The sequence below is a fragment of the Salvelinus sp. IW2-2015 genome, unplaced genomic scaffold (assembly GCF_002910315.2).
Source record: "Salvelinus sp. IW2-2015 unplaced genomic scaffold, ASM291031v2 Un_scaffold1921, whole genome shotgun sequence".
In the NCBI taxonomy this organism is placed as follows: Eukaryota; Metazoa; Chordata; class Actinopteri; order Salmoniformes; family Salmonidae; genus Salvelinus; species Salvelinus sp. IW2-2015.
In genome coordinates, this window is record NW_019943279.1 from 230,619 (window position 1) to 240,618 (window position 10,000).

General features: G+C 47.2%; 1 pseudogene; it reads right to left on the bottom strand.

Annotated features, from left to right (window-relative positions):
• Positions 1-10,000, bottom strand: part of LOC112072415 (polypeptide N-acetylgalactosaminyltransferase 1-like) — a 33,893-nt pseudogene that overhangs the window by 15,340 nt on the left and 8,553 nt on the right.

The following is a 10,000-nucleotide window of genomic DNA, read 5'->3' on the forward strand; positions in this document are numbered from 1 at the left end:
GAGGAGAGAGAGGGGGGGAGGGAGGAGAGGGAGAGAGAGGAGGGGAGGGAGAGAGAGGGGAGGGGAGTGGAGAGAGAGAGATAGCGAGGGGGAGAGAGTGAGAGAGAGAGGGAGGGGAGAGGGGGAGAGAAGAAAACAGTCACTCAAAACTACATTCTGGTTTCATGTTTGCGACAGAGATCACAAGTTTGTCAGTAAAGATGGTATCTTCAGAGGCACAAAAACATCAAGTCGACCTCCAGAGATCGTTGTTTTTTCCTGTTTTTCCATCTCAATTCAATTCAATGTAAGGGCTTTATTGGCAGGGGAAACATATGTTAACATTGCCAAAGCAAGTCATCTCTCTCTCCCTGTCAGTCTCTCAGAAGGAGGGATATACAGTGGCAAGAACAAGTATGTGAACCCTTTGGAATTACCTGGATTTCTGCATAAATTGATCATAAAATTTGATATGACCTTCATCTCAGATCAAATCACTACAAGTCACTACAATGGACACAAACAGTGTGCTTAAACTAATAACACATAAATTATTGTATTTTTCTTGTCTATATTGAATACATAATAAACATTCACAGTGTAGGTTGGGAAAAGTATGTGAACCCCTAGGCTAATGACTTCTCCAAAAGCTAACCTGGAGTCCAGTCAATGAGATGAGATTAGAGATGTTGGTTAGAGTTGCCCTGCCCTATACAAAACACTCACAAAATTTGAGTTTGCTATTCACAAGAAGCATTGGCTGATGTGAACCATGCCTCGAACAAAAGAGATCTCAGAAGACCTAAGATTAAGAATTGTTGACTGCATAAATCTGGAAAGGGTTATAAAAGTATCTCTAAAAGCCTTGATGTTCATCAGTCCCACGGTAAGACAAATTGTCTATAAATGWAGAAAGTTCAACACTGTTGCTACTCTCCCTACGACGTCCTGCAAAGATGACTGCAAGAGCACAGCGCAGAATGCTTAATGAGGTTAAGAAGAACCCTAGAGTGTCAGCTAATGACTTACAGAAATCTCTGGAACATGCTAACATCTGTTGATGAGTCTACGATACATAAAACACTAAACAAGAATGGTGTTCATGGGAGAACACCATGAAAGATGCCACTGCTGTCCAAAATAAACATTCATGCATGTCTGAAGTTCGCAAAAGAGCACCTGGATGTTCCACAGCGCTACTGGCAAAATATTCTGTGGACAGATGAAACTACAGTTGAGTTGTTTGGAAGGAACACACAACACTGTGTGTGGAGAAATACAGGCACAGCACACCAACATCAAAACCTCATCCCAACTGTAAAGTATGGTGGAGGGAGCATCATGGTTTGGGGCTGCTTTGCTGCCTCAGGGCCTGGACAGGTTGCTAACATCGACGGGAAAATAAATTCCCAAGTTTATCAAGACTTTTTGCAGGAGAATGAAAGGATATTTGTCACCAATTGAAGCTCAACAGAAGTTGGGTGATGCAACAGGACAACGTAAGAAAACACAGAAATAAATCAACAACAGAATGGCTTCAACAGAAGAAAATACGCCTTCTGGAGTGGCCCAGTCAMAGTCCTGACCTCAACRCGATTTAGATGCTGTGGCATGACCTCAATAGAGTGGTTCACACCAGACATCACAAGAATATTGCTGAACTGAAACAGTTTTGTAAAGGGGAATGGTCCAAAATTCCTCCTGACCGTTGTGCAGGTCTGATCCGCAACTACAGAACATGTTTGGTTGAAGTTATTGCTTCCAAAGGGGGGTCAGAAATCCAGGTAATTCCAAAGGGTTCACATACTTTCTTGCCACCATATGTCATTGAGCTAAAGACTTGTTTTCAAGATTTTCAGGGAACATGGTGCCAGTGCCACATAGAACTACAAATAGAACAGCACACGTCCCCCTGGGGAAACATATTGTGGGAACACGATCTGAGCTGTGGAGCTGTGCACTGTGTGGGGAGTCACACACGTTCTGTTGTTGGCCAGCTGGGAACAGAAAAGTAGCAAAACACCTCGGCAGCGCGGGCAGGGAAACAGAAAAACACCTTGGCGGATATTAGCTGGCTAAAGATAAACTCAATAACATGTTGTTTTACTGAAACTACTTTACCCAGGTCACCTCACGAATAGACTAGTCTCTTTCCCTGTGTTGTGATGGAAGCAGGGACTCTGACTGGAAACGGGACCTCTGAATGTGCCTCTGACAGTCCCAGTTGGACTGGTGGGGAACATGAACAGGAAGAGGTGATGAGGGACAAGCGAAAACAAACCCTGGGTTTTATTCCAGAATGTTCCCAGAGTTTCCCCATCCTCAACTACACAGGAACACAGCAACACAGCTACACCACACTGAGCTCATGTTATATAACTAAGTCCCAGCTATGCCACTATTACTAGTCTGTTACATTTATAATCAGTAGAGTGTTAGGAGCAGGGATGCTATCCTCACTGACTGGAGCTAAAGAGAGTCTAGGTCCCAGTCTCTATGCCAACACTGTAGATGGGTAGTGTGTCCTACCTACCGGACGGGCAGAGTGCGGTCTCCCTTGCGGCGGTCCATCTCTCTCTGGGGTACAGGGTACCAGCGGAAGTTCAGCTTCCAGTTGAAGCCTCCGTAGGTCATGTCAGAACCAGCCATGTACTCAAACGTGTCATCACTGATCACGTCGATGATGGGACACACCACCGTTTTCCTGCAACACATATTTACACACCGCCACATCAGAAGACCTTTAGATCCACAATGACAAAGTGTTGAGTAGATGCTTGAACTTGTGAGTCGTAATCATTTCAATCACTTCTAATATCCAGAACATCTGCAGACCTCTACTGTGTTGACAACAGCAGTTACTATTGTCTGGTGATGTGTCCTAGTGGTTGAAGACCAGCATACTTGACTCATGTCTGCAGACCACTACTTCGTCTGAACAACAGCAGTTACTAGTGTCTGGTCTTGTGCCTGCCACTACTATCATGCTGCACACACACACACACACACCACACACACACACACACACACACACACACACACACACCCACACACACACACACACACACCACACACACACACACACACACACACACAACCACACACACACACACACACACACACACACACACACACACACACACACACATAAACACACATACACACACTGACAGTCACTAACAAACATCAATCAACAGTAGGTAGCTAGTTCCTTAAATGAAGTATCCTTTAATATAGACACATGGAAAACTCAAAACATGTTTTTTTATATGAATTAAGACATGCTAAATGTCTCTCTGTGACTTCTAGGATGATTTAACCCACTTAACCCCACATTTATCCAAGTTTAAATGTTTTATTGATTCCAGTCATGAGAAACATACAATGGTACAGTTGACATAGACCATGGGCTGAGCAACCCTTCCTCCATCCTCCCTCCATAAGAAGACGTACAGAGGGGTAGAAAGATAGATGCTGGAAAGTACGCTGGGAGAAAAATGTGTTCAGAAAATAACTAAATAATAGTAATTAAGAGGTAATTAGATAAGTAGACAAGTAGTGAATAGATGATGAAGTGGCTCTAGACTTGGACCATAATACAGGGTTAGGTACCAGCGCCAGCAAGGAGGCAAAGGCTATAGTTTCTGTAAACACAACTCTTTGGGGTGATGCCTAAAAGAGCAATCAACGGGTTGAGTTCGATAGGCCGATTCAGCACTTCTGAGAACGTCTGGAAAACTGACGTCCAGAATCCCTCTAGTTTGGGGCACAGCCAACACGTGAATGAGAGAGAAAACTGACGTCCAGAATCCCTCTGGTTTGGGGCACAGCCAACACGTGAATGAGAGAGAAAACTGACGTCCAGAATCCCTCTAGTTTGGGGCACAGCCAACACGTGAATAGAGAGAAAACTGACGTCCAGAATCCCTCTAGTTTGGGGCACAGCCAACACATGAATGAGAGAGAAAACTGACGTCCAGAATCCTCTAGTTTGGGGCACAGCCAACACGTGAATGAGAGAGAAAACTGACGTCCAGAATCCCTCTAGTTTGGGACACAGCCAACACGTGAATGAGAGAGAAAACTGACGTCCAGAATCCCTCTAGTTTGGGACACAGCCAACACATGAATGAGAGAGAAAACTGACGTCCAGAATCCCTCTAGTTTGGGCACACCAACACATGAATGAGAGAGAAAACTGACGTCCAGAATCCCTCTAGTTTGGGGCACAGCCAACACGTGAATGGAGAGAGAACTGACGTCCAGAATCCCTCTAGTTTGGGACACAGCCAACACGTGAATGAGAGAGAAAACTGACGTCCAGAATCCCTCTAGTTTGGGGCACAGCCAACACGTGAATGAGAGAGAAAACTGACGTCCAGAATCCCTCTAGTTTGGGGCACAGCCAACACTTGAATGAGAGAGAAAACTGACGTCCAGAATCCCTCTAGTTTGGGGCACAGCCAACACGTGAATGAGAGAGAAAACTGAGGTCCAGAATCCCTCTAGTTTGGGGCACAGCAACACATGAATGAAGGAGAAAACTGACGTCCAGATCCCTCTAGTTTGGGGCACAGCCAACACGTGAATGAGAGAAGAAAACTGACGTCCAGAATCCCTCTAGTTTGGGGCACAGCCAACACGTGAATGAGAGAGAAAACTGACGTCCAGAATCCCTCTAGTTTGGGGCACAGCCAACACGTGAATGAGAGAGAAAACTGACGTCCAGAATCCCTCTAGTTTGGGACACACGCAACACGTGAATGAGAGAGAAAACTGACGTCCAGAATCCCTCTAGTTTGGGACACAGCCACACTGAATGAGAGATGTATGACAGCTTCTGCACTTATCAACCCCAACATTTATCCAAGTTTTCACCATCATTGTAAAGCCATAGTTGATTTGTTGCTTTGACAAAGTCATTTGTGAAGATTATTATTTATTTAATGTGAATAATGATTCATTTAAGGTAATGTCACGCCCTGACCTTAGTTATCTATGTTTTCTGTATTATTTTGGTCAGGTCAGGGTGTGACAAGGGTGGGTATGTGTGTTTTTGTTCTGTCTAGGGTTTTTGTTTATCTATGGGGATTTTGTATGTCTAGGTATTGTAGGTCTATGGTGGCCTGAATTGGTTCCCTATCGTTGTCTCTGATTGGGGATCCTATTTAGGTTGCCATTTTCCATTTTGGGTTTGTGGGTAGTTGTCTATGTGTAGTTGCATGTCAGCACTAGTTGTTTATAGCTTCACGTTCGTTTTGTTAGTTTGTTAGTTTGTTTAAGTGTTCTTCATTTATTAAAGAAAAGAATGTATTCCAATCACGCTGCGCCTTGGTCTCCTCGTTATGACGAACGTGACAGAACTACCACCACCAAAGGACCAAGCAGCGGGGTAAGGAGGACTGGACATGGGAGGACATCCTGGACGGCAAGGGATCCTACACGTGGGAGGAGATCCTGGCCGGAAAGGATCGCCTGCCATGGGAGCAGGTCAGGGCAGCTAGGAAAAGGGCCAAGGATTACACGGGAACACAGCTGGCAAGGAAGCCCGAGAGGCAGCCCCAAAAACTTTTTTGGGGGGGCACACGGGGAGTGTGGCAAGAGTCAGGTTGGAGACCTGAGCCAACTCCCGTGCTTACCGTGGCGAGCATGTGACTGGTCCGGCCCCGTGCTATGGGGTGATGCGCACGGTGTCTCGGCCGAGCATTCACAGGCCGGCATTTGCGTCCCGCATTTGCCGGGTGGAGACGGCCTCCAGCCGGAGCCTCCGGCGACGGTCCCCAGCTCGGGGTCTCCGGCGACGGTCCCCAGCCCGGGGTCTCCGGCGACGGTCCACGGTTCAGCTCAACAAAGGCGGAGGGACCGGGGTAAAGATGGGGGCAGCGTCCAGAACCAGAGCCGCCACCGAGGGTAGATGCCCACCCGGACCCTCCCCTATAAGTTCAGGTTTGCGGTCGGGAGTCCGCACCTTTGGGGGGGGGTACTGTCACGCCCTGACCTTAGTTATCTATGTTTTCTGTATTATTTTGGTCAGGTCAGGTGTGGACGGGGGTGGGTATGTGTGTTTTGTCTTGTCTAGGGTTTTGTTTATCTATGGGAATTTTATATGTCTAGGTAATGTAGGTCTATGGTGGCCTGAATTGGTTCCCTATCAGAGGCAGCTGTTTATCGTTGTCTCTGATTGGGGATCCTTTAGGTTGCCATTTTCCATTTTGGGTTTGTGGGTAGTTGTCTATGTGTAGTTGCATGTCAGCACTAGTTGTTTATAGCTTCACGTTCATTTTGTTAGTTTGTTTTAAGTGTTCTTCGTTTATAAAAGAAAGAATGTATTCCAATCACGCTGCGCCTTGGTCTCCTCGTTATGACGAACGTGACAGGTAAAATTTTGTTTTTAAATGGTCCTTCATTGTAAGGTCAACCAGTTAAGTGAACTGAACTCTCGTTTTAACATGGTGAAACTATTCCTTTAAAAAACACAATTTCTAAAGAACCATTGAACATCTAATAGTAAATCCTGGTGTGAAAGCAGGTGAGCTGGTTCTTACTCCTTTTGGCCGCTTCCTGGTGTCTGTGGTGGAAACTGAGCAGGTGATCTGGTTCTACTCCTTTTGGCCGCTTCCTGGTGTTCTGTGGTGGAAACTGAGCAGGTGAGCTGGTTCTACTCCTTTTGCCGTTTCCTGGTGTTCTGTGGTGAAACTGAGCAGGTGAGCTGGTTCTACTCCTTTTGGCCGTTTCCTGGTGTTCTGTGGTGAAACTGAGCAGGTGAGCTGGTTCTACTCCTTTTGGCCGTTTCCTGGTGTTCTGTGGTGAAACTGAGCAGGTGAGCTGGTTCTACTCCTTTTGGCCGTTTCCTGGTGTTCTTGGTGGTGACTGAGCAGGTGAGCTGGTTCTACTCCTTTTGGCCGTTTCCTGGTTGTTCTGTGGTGAAACTGAGCAGGTGAGCTGGTTCTACTCCTTTTGGCCGTTTCCTGGTGTTCTGTGGTGAAACTGAGCAGGTGAGCTGGTTCTACTCCTTTTGGCCGTTTCCTGGTGTTCTGTGGTGAAACTGAGCAGGTGAGCTGGTTCTACTCCTTTTGGCCGCTTCCTGGTGTTCTGTGGTGGAAACTGAGCAGGTGAGCTGCTTCTACTCCTTTTGGCCGCTTCCTGGTGTTTCTGTGGTGAAACTGAGCAGGTGAGCTGGTCTACTCCTTTTGGCGCTTCCTGGTGTTCTGTGGGGAACTGAGCAGGTGAGCTGGTTCTACTCCTTTTGGGCGCTTCCTGGTGTTCTGTGGTGGAAACTGAGCAGGTGAGCTGGTTCTACTCCTTTTGGCCGCTTCCTGGTGTTCTGTGGTGGAAACTGAGCAGGTGAGCTGGTTCTACTCTTTTGGCCGCTTCCTGGTGTTCTGTGGTGGAAACTGAGCAGGTGAGCTGGTTCTACTCCTTTTGGCCGTTCCTGGTGTTCTGTGGTGGAACTGAGAAGGTGAGCTGGTTCTACTCCTTTTGGCCGCTTCCTGGTGTTCTGTGGTGGAAACTGAGAAGGTGAGCTGGTTCTACTCCTTTTGGCCGTTTCTGGTGTTCTGTGGTGGAAACTGAGCAGGTGAGCTGGTTCTACTCCTTTGGGCCGTTTCCTGGTGTCTGTGGTGGAAACTGAGCAGGTGAGCTGCTTCTACTCCTTTTGGCCGTTTCCTGGTGTTCTGTGGTGGAAACTGAGCAGGTGAGCTGGTTCTACTCCTTTGGCCGCTTCCTGGTGTCTCTGTGGTGGAAACTGAGCGGTGAGCTGCTTCTACTCCCTTTTGGCCGCTTCCTGGTGTTCTGTGGTGGAAAACTGAGAAGGTGAGCTGCTTCTACTCCTTTTGGCCGTTTCCTGGTGTTCTGTGGTGGAAACTGAGCAGGTGAGCTGGTTCTACTCCTTTTGGCGCTTCCTGGTGTTCTGTGGTGGAAACTGAGCAGGTGCAGCGTAGCCTGTTACCCAGAGGTACACAGACTAGCATGTTTAACAATGTCAATGTTTTAGTGAAGCTTGCATTCAATTGCCCTCTCATTGCACATCAACATGCTTCCATTCCCCGTCACAAGGGAATTTATGTCTAATTTAAGATGATGTCGTCAACCCTGTTACGTCAACCCTGTTACGGTCAAACCCTGTACGGTCAACCCTGTTACGGTCAACCCTGTTACGGTCAACCCTGTTACGGGTCAACCCTGTTACGGTCAACCCTTGTTACGGTCAACCCTGTTACGGTCAACCCTGTTACGGTCAATCCGTTACGGTCAACCCTGTTACGGTCAACCCATGTTACGGTCAACCTGTTAGGTCAACCATATTACGGTCAACACTGTTTACGGTCAACCCTGTCACGGTCAACCTGTTACGGTCAACCCTGTCACGGTCAACCCTGTTACGGTCAACCCTGTTTACGGTCAACCCTGTTACTTTATTTGGCACTTACAACAGTATTATTTATTTAACCTCTTGAGATGAAAACATGTTTTTTATTCATTTGAACATGTGCTCTTTAATGAAGAAGAATGGTTAAATTAGGTGAACTAACCTTGTTTTTCTCCACCAAGTTACACTAGTACTGAAAATGCATCTAACTGGTGGAACGACCCGAGTCCTGCTGTCAGCTCAGCACATTTACAGCTGTGACACGGAAATACAATCTGACCTCTATCTCTCTCCTCTCCCTCTGCTGTGTGTGTGTGTGTGTGTGTGTGTGTGTGTGTGTACCAGCCTGAGGACATAAGTAAACAGAGGCTTTGTAATTAAGCATCAAATAAAACACAAGGACAAGCCCCCTGCAGGCTCAACAAACTGTTACTCATTTATTTATTACACCAGCGTGTGTGTGGTGTGGTGTGTGTCTACGTGAGTGTGTGGGTGGAGTGTGTGTGTGGTGTGTGTGTGTGTGGTATATGTGTGGTGTATGGTGTGTGTGTGTGGTGTGCCTGTGGGTGTGTAACATACCTGTCTAGTTTGATGCGGGCCAGTAGAGGTTCCAGCCAGCCAATGGTGCACTCACAGTGAGCGTCTAGAAACGTGATCACCTACATGACAACAAACACTTTACTATTACAGAGAGACTACTGACAGCAGCTGCATCTGAGCAGCATTTCACAATGTTATACACACACACAGGAATTGGACCACACACACACACACACACACACACACACACCACACACACACACACACACACCATACAACAAAACCCCACCTGTCCGTGGAGAGTGAGGCTCCTTCAGTCGAGCTCTGATCAGTCCAGATCTCTGTTCCATCCTCACCACTCTGACTGGACTCCATCCTCCTGACATACTGCTCTCCGGCCGCTTCAGGAAGTCTACAACATACACACACACATGCATCAGACACACACATCAGAGACACACACACACACACCACACACACACACACACACACACACACACACACACCACCACACACCACACACACACACACACGCCACAAAGCAACCCAAAAACATATACTTAGTGTACTACCAAGACCCATAGATGGAATAATCCATCATCTGTGTGTGTGTGTGTCGTGTGTGTGTGTGTTGTGTTGTGTGTGGGTCTGTGTCTCTGATGTGTGTGTCTGATGCATGTGTGTGTGTGTGTGTGTGTGTGGTGTGTGTACACGTCTGTTACCTGATGGTGATATGGTGAGTGAAAAAGAGAGTGTGATCTCTGTTGTGGTCTGACTGGTAAGTGATATCTCCATCCCAGACAGCATGCTCTCAGAGCTAAGGATACCACCTACCCACTATCCCATCCCTCTCTCCCTCCTTCCCCCTCATCCTTTCATCCCTTATCCAGGGGGTCAATAGGGGAACAGAGGGGGGTTGGAGGGAGGCTGGGGGTAACCCTCCTGCTCCGGGGGTATTAGGGACTAATAATCTGCCCCAAACAGGGATTAACAGCACTGGGCTGAGGCAAGAACACACCTCACAGACACACACCACACACAGACACACAACAGATGCAACAGCAGCACACAGAGACACCGAGTGACACACCATATTATTGTGCACACAGCTTA